Below are 5,506 nucleotides of genomic sequence, written 5' to 3'. Positions count from 1 at the left end.
CCCGAAATTTACTGGAAAATGTTTTTTTGCACAACCCTAGTGGGGAATCAAACCCTGGTCTCCAGATTCGAATTTGCTGCTCTTAACCACTACTGGCTCTTACCATGCTCTCACCTTGCTGTGGTTGCTGTGGTTAGTGCCATCTCTCCCAGCGTGTCCCTGATCCATGGAGATGATGAAGAAGAAAAGTTGGTTTTTATATGCCAACTTTCTCTACCACTTAAGGAAGAATCGAACTGGCTTACAATCACCTTCCCCACAACAAACACCCTGTGAGGTAGGGCTGAGAGAGCTCTAACAGAACTGTAACTTGCCCAAGGTCACCCAGTTGGCTTCATATGAAGGAGTGGGGAAACAAACCCGGTCCACCAGATTAGCCTCCGCTGGTCATGTGGAGGAGTGGGGGGATCAAACCCGGTTCTCCAGATCAGACTCCGCTGCTCCAAACCACCGCTCTTAATCACTACACCACGCTGGCTCCCTTTTGTGGTGCCCTTGGTCACTACTTTTGGTTGCGGATGCAAAGGCTGACGGTGAGCAAACCCTTTGGTCCAAACCAGCTTTGCAAGAAACCTGTTGGCGAAACTTCAGAACTCAAACCAATGAAGTGAAAGGAATTGCTGGGCATGAATGTGCTCGGAACAAAGTTGTGAAATTCAGGATTGGGGTGAGTTGCAAGCAGGCGGCTGAGTTCTCGAGGCAAGACCTCATGCTTGCTACATGACTGGATTGCTTAGCTTCCTGAGGACAGCTCACGTGTCCGTCTTGGGCAAGCCAAGTCATCTTAGGGACACACTTTTACTAATGAGTTACATAAGGCACCCAAATTCCAATCCCATTAAAAAAAATAACAGAAGACAACCATAAGGGAATGAAGGGTTGACATCGAAGCGTTCAACTATGACAGACTTTTTGGATCAGGGCCAGCTTTGCCAGAGGTGACACATGGAAATGGTTCCCTGACAAGGTAATAATGCCTTCTTGCATGAGAAATGGAAACAATGATGGGGCAGCCCGTACATCATTTCAGATGTGACTTGATGGACGCTGTGTTTAACTCTAGAAAAGTGCAGAATGCAATCAAACGGAATTGTCTGTTTCATTTTTAATGTTATCATTTAATACTTTATCATATGATATTTTTATAGTGCAAGAAACAGGACCGATAAAATTACCTTAATTGTGGTTGATCCTAAAAACCGACGATACCATTTGGTCAAATAATAGCTTGGGTAGCAGTAATTTAGATTTCTGTGGTGACATGTAAGCTTTTCACAAAACTCTTCCACCAACTTGGTAAATGTTTGCAATACCCAAAGTTATCTTGAAGTTCAGCCAAATGGGAGATACTCTTTAGTGTTTTTTTGTGAGTTGGGACTGAGAAAAAGGGTAATCCATCCAAAGTCAGGGCAATACTACTTGACATTGTGTTGAACTAGCTTCATGACGTCATCACATAGTCCCACATCAGAAGTCTTCTGATTGACTACCTGAAATCACATTCTGAGCATGATCCTGAATTGGCTGGAATCCCAGGTCTGGAAGATAGCATTTAAACTATTAATAACAGAGAATCATCCTAGAGGAAAGGGATTAAATGCAGTGAACAAGTGCAAATACAAAATTTAAGGACATCCCTTTTCACACCTTCTCCCTGTTTACATTTGAACCTCTGGCACATCCCTAACCTATAGAAGCCCTTGATTCCTGCACACTGGTGTGGATCTGAAGTGGGGCCCCGCACACCAGAAAACTGGGTTCCCACGGAGGGACTTGCGGCTGCCACTGCATTAATTTATTAATTGATGGTATTTATACCCTACCTTTCGGTCCAACAGGGATCTAAAGGGGCTTACATCTTTCTCGCCTCCACAGTAGCCTCACAACAATCCTGTGAAGCAGGTTAGCCTGAGAGAGTGCGACTGGCCCAAGTTCACCCAGAAAGTTTCTATGGCAGAGTGAGGATTCAAACCTCGGTCTCCCAGATGCTAGCCCGACGCTTTATCCAATATACCACCCTGGCTCTCTCACACAGACATCTGACTAAAAGCCCCCATAGCAGACCCGTGTAAACATGTAGTAAACATTTAGTTAGGCCTGACGTGGTGTGGTGAAATGTTCCTGTAAATCGAAATCACACCCTGCAAATAATTCTCAATCATGTGCCAACTTGGAAGGCTTTAAGAGGGGAGTGGACATGTTCATGAAGGAGAGGGGTATTCATGGCTACTAGTCAAAATGGATACTGGTCATGATGCATACCTATTCTCCCCAGGATCAGAGGAGCATGCCGGATATATTAGGTGCTCTGGAACTCATGCAGGATGGTGCTGCTGCAGTTGTCTTGTTTGTGGGCTTCCTAGAGGCACCTGTTCAGTTTGGAAAGAAGGTGGTTATGGGGAGACATGATGGAAGTCTATAAAATTATTCATGGTTTGGCAAGAGTGGACAGGGAGACGCTTTTCTCCCTTCTCAGAATACTAGAACATGGGGTCATCTGCTGAAGCTGGAGGGTGAGAGATTCAAAACTTGTAAAAGGAAGTATTTCTTCACAAAACGCATAGTTCAGTTGTGGAACTCCCTGCCCCAGGATGCGGTGATGGCTGCCAACTTGGAAGGCTTAAAGAGGGGAGTGGACATGTACATGGAGGAGATGGGTATTCATGGCTACTAGTCAAAATGGCTACTAGTCATGATGCATACCTATTCTCTCCAGGATCAGAGGAGCATGCCTATTATATTAGGTGCTTTGGAACACAGGCAGGTCAATGCTGCCGCAATCGTCTTGTTTGGGGGCTCCCTAGAGGCACCTGGTTGGCCACTGTGTGAACAGACTGCAGGACTTGATGGCCCTTGGTCTGATCCAGCATGGCTTTTCTTATGTGCCATATTTCCATTCCCACTCCGTCATCTACAACACTGCCCTCATGACCCGTTCCGTAGATGTATCATAAAAGAAAATATCTATAGATGATGCAACTCTTGTTACACGCCACCCAGCACAGCTGGGACAACGGCTTCTTCTGGTATCTCGCTTTGCATATATTCCACTGACATCTGCAGGACGTAACAGCGACAAGAAAAGCGATTTATCTTGCTAGGGAGTCGTCCGCTCCCTTTAACCTCTTAATCACCTCTTGGATATGTAAACAACCAGTAGCTGGAATAGCTTGAGAGCCTTTGACTCCGGGGATAACATATAATCTCTGCATCAGGCCAAAGGAGAGGAGAGCCTGGGAGATCCGAGATCCGATCTTCCCAGGATTTTGCAAAAGGAAACCGCGGCCGCAGATGGGGCAAACATTATTTCCCCAGGGCCGTTTGAGATTGGGAAATGGTAAGGGGGGGGGGGTACACATCCCATCTCCCTGCTCGCCATGATCCCAATCTAAATCAAATCCCCATGTGTCCGAGATTTGGGCTACCAGAGGGGTGCTTCGCTGCCCCCATCTGAGTGAAAGTCTTTGTGGCCGACACAGACGAGATCTTTGTAATGTAGTTAGGCCCCAAAGCACTTGGAAATGTGCTTTTCTGCGGCCGGCAGACTGGAGGCAGGCTTAGCGGTGCAGCATCTGCTTCGCATGTATAAGGTCCAAGTTCCCGTTCCTGCTAGGGATGCCAGCCTTTAGGTGGGGCCTGGAGATCTCCCTGAATTAGAGTTGATCTCCAGACAACGGAGATCAGTTCCCCTGGAGAAAATGGCTGTTTCCGAGGGTGGACTCGATGGCATTGTACCCCACTGAGGTCCACAACCAGGCTCCACCCCCAAATCTTCAGGAATTTTCTAAGCTGGAGCTGGCAACCCTAATTCCTGCTGTCTCCAGCCAAAGGATCTCAGGTAATCGGGGAAAGGTCTCCAACCAAGATATCAGCGAGCCATGGCCAGAGTAGACAACAGTGAGCTTGACAGACCAACCATCTGACTCATGATAAGGTAGCCTCAGATGATAGGTGCAGAGATAAGGTAGCCTTAGATGATATGTGCAGAGATAGCGCTATCACAGGGGTGTCGAACTCAATTGTTACAAGGGCCGGAGAGCATGGTGTAGTGGTTAGGAGCAGTGGACTCTAATCTGGAGAACCGGGTTTGATTCCCCACTCCTCCACAGGAGCGGCGGAGGCTCATCTAGTGAACCAGGCTGGTTTCCCACTCCTCCACATGAAGCCAACTGGGTTACCTTGGGCTAGTTACAGTTCTCTTCCAGCCGTCTTACCCTCACCTACCTCACAAGGTGTCTGTTGTGAGGAGAGGAAGGGAAGGAGATTGTAAGCCGGTTTGATTCTCCTTAAAAGGTAGAGAAAATCAGCATATAAAAACCAACTCTTCTTCGTCTTCGTATGACATAAAAGTCACTTGGTCAGGCCAAGCCATGCCTCGCCAGCCCAGATCGAGAGTGGGGTGTGTGTGGTTGGCTTGCGGCCTGTATAAGAGCTCTCAAGGGGGCCGAATTCACATCACCTACTTGCCTAGTCCCTTTAACAGGAGATGCCGGGGATTGAACCTGGGACCTTCTGCATGTTACGCAGATGCTCTACCACTGAGCCACGGCCCCTCCACTTCCCATAATACTAGAATTTGGGAGCACCCAACGAAGTTGATGGGCAATGGATACCGGACAGTGACTAATTAAATTGTGGAATTCCCTGCCAGTGGAGGTAGTGATGGCCACAAGCCCTTTTAAAGGGGGTTAGACAGATCCATGGAGGAGAAGTCCATCAAAGGCTACTAGCCCTGGTGAGTAAAGGAAACTTCCATATTCAGAGGCAGTAAACCTCAGAAACTACATGCTGGAAGGAAACATTTGGGGAAGATCTTAGTCTTTATGCCCCATTGCTGGCTCTCCAGGGCAACTGGTTGGCCACTGTGTGAAACAGGATGATGGCCTAGATGGATCCTTTATCTTTTAGGGGAGGGGCTGTGGCTCAGTGGTAGAGCATCTGCTTGGCATGCAGAAGGCCCCAGGTTCAATCCCCGGCATCTCCAGTTAAAGGGACCAGGCAAGTAGGTGATATGAAAGACCTCGGCCTGAGACCTTGGAGAGCCGCTGCCATTCTGAGTAGACAATACTGACTTTGATGGACCGACAGTCTGATTCAGTATAAGGCAGCTTCATGTGTTCATGTGACCCCTGGTCTGATCCAGCAGGGCTTTTCTTATGTTCCTGTCCCCTTTTAAATACAACCTCTCCGCATCTTCTCTGGCCTACTGTTGCCTATATCTCTTCCTGTCCACCTCTCCCCGTGGTTTCCCTGGATGTTCATTTGCTTGTGTCTCGACCTGCGATTCTTATTTTACCCAATGGATCTAGATGCCATGTCTCGTGCCCTGCTTTACCACTAGAAGAGCATCTCGAGCGCATGACACCCTTTGGAATCCCAAGATCAAAAGCTTCTCCAGGTCGGAGCCCAATCCATTACTTTAATTGCCTCATCAATTCACAAGGCTCCTTACTAAGTCCATGAGTCAAGGACAACAACTTTTCCTACCTAGTCGAGGGATGCCGGA

General features: G+C 47.7%; 1 non-coding gene across 1 annotated transcript; it reads right to left on the bottom strand.

The window, feature by feature from the left end:
* Positions 1–4,481: 4,481 nt before the first annotated feature.
* On the bottom strand, positions 4,482–4,550 carry TRNAV-AAC (transfer RNA valine (anticodon AAC)). The gene has a single exon. It is a non-coding gene; the product is annotated as a tRNA-Val (tRNA).
* Positions 4,551–5,506: the final 956 nt, after the last annotated feature.

Source organism: Euleptes europaea, chromosome 13 (assembly GCF_029931775.1).
Source record: "Euleptes europaea isolate rEulEur1 chromosome 13, rEulEur1.hap1, whole genome shotgun sequence".
Taxonomy (NCBI): Eukaryota; Metazoa; Chordata; class Lepidosauria; order Squamata; family Sphaerodactylidae; genus Euleptes; species Euleptes europaea.
Note: the sequence above shows the minus strand (reverse complement) of the source record. Positions and strands in the feature narration are given on the sequence as shown.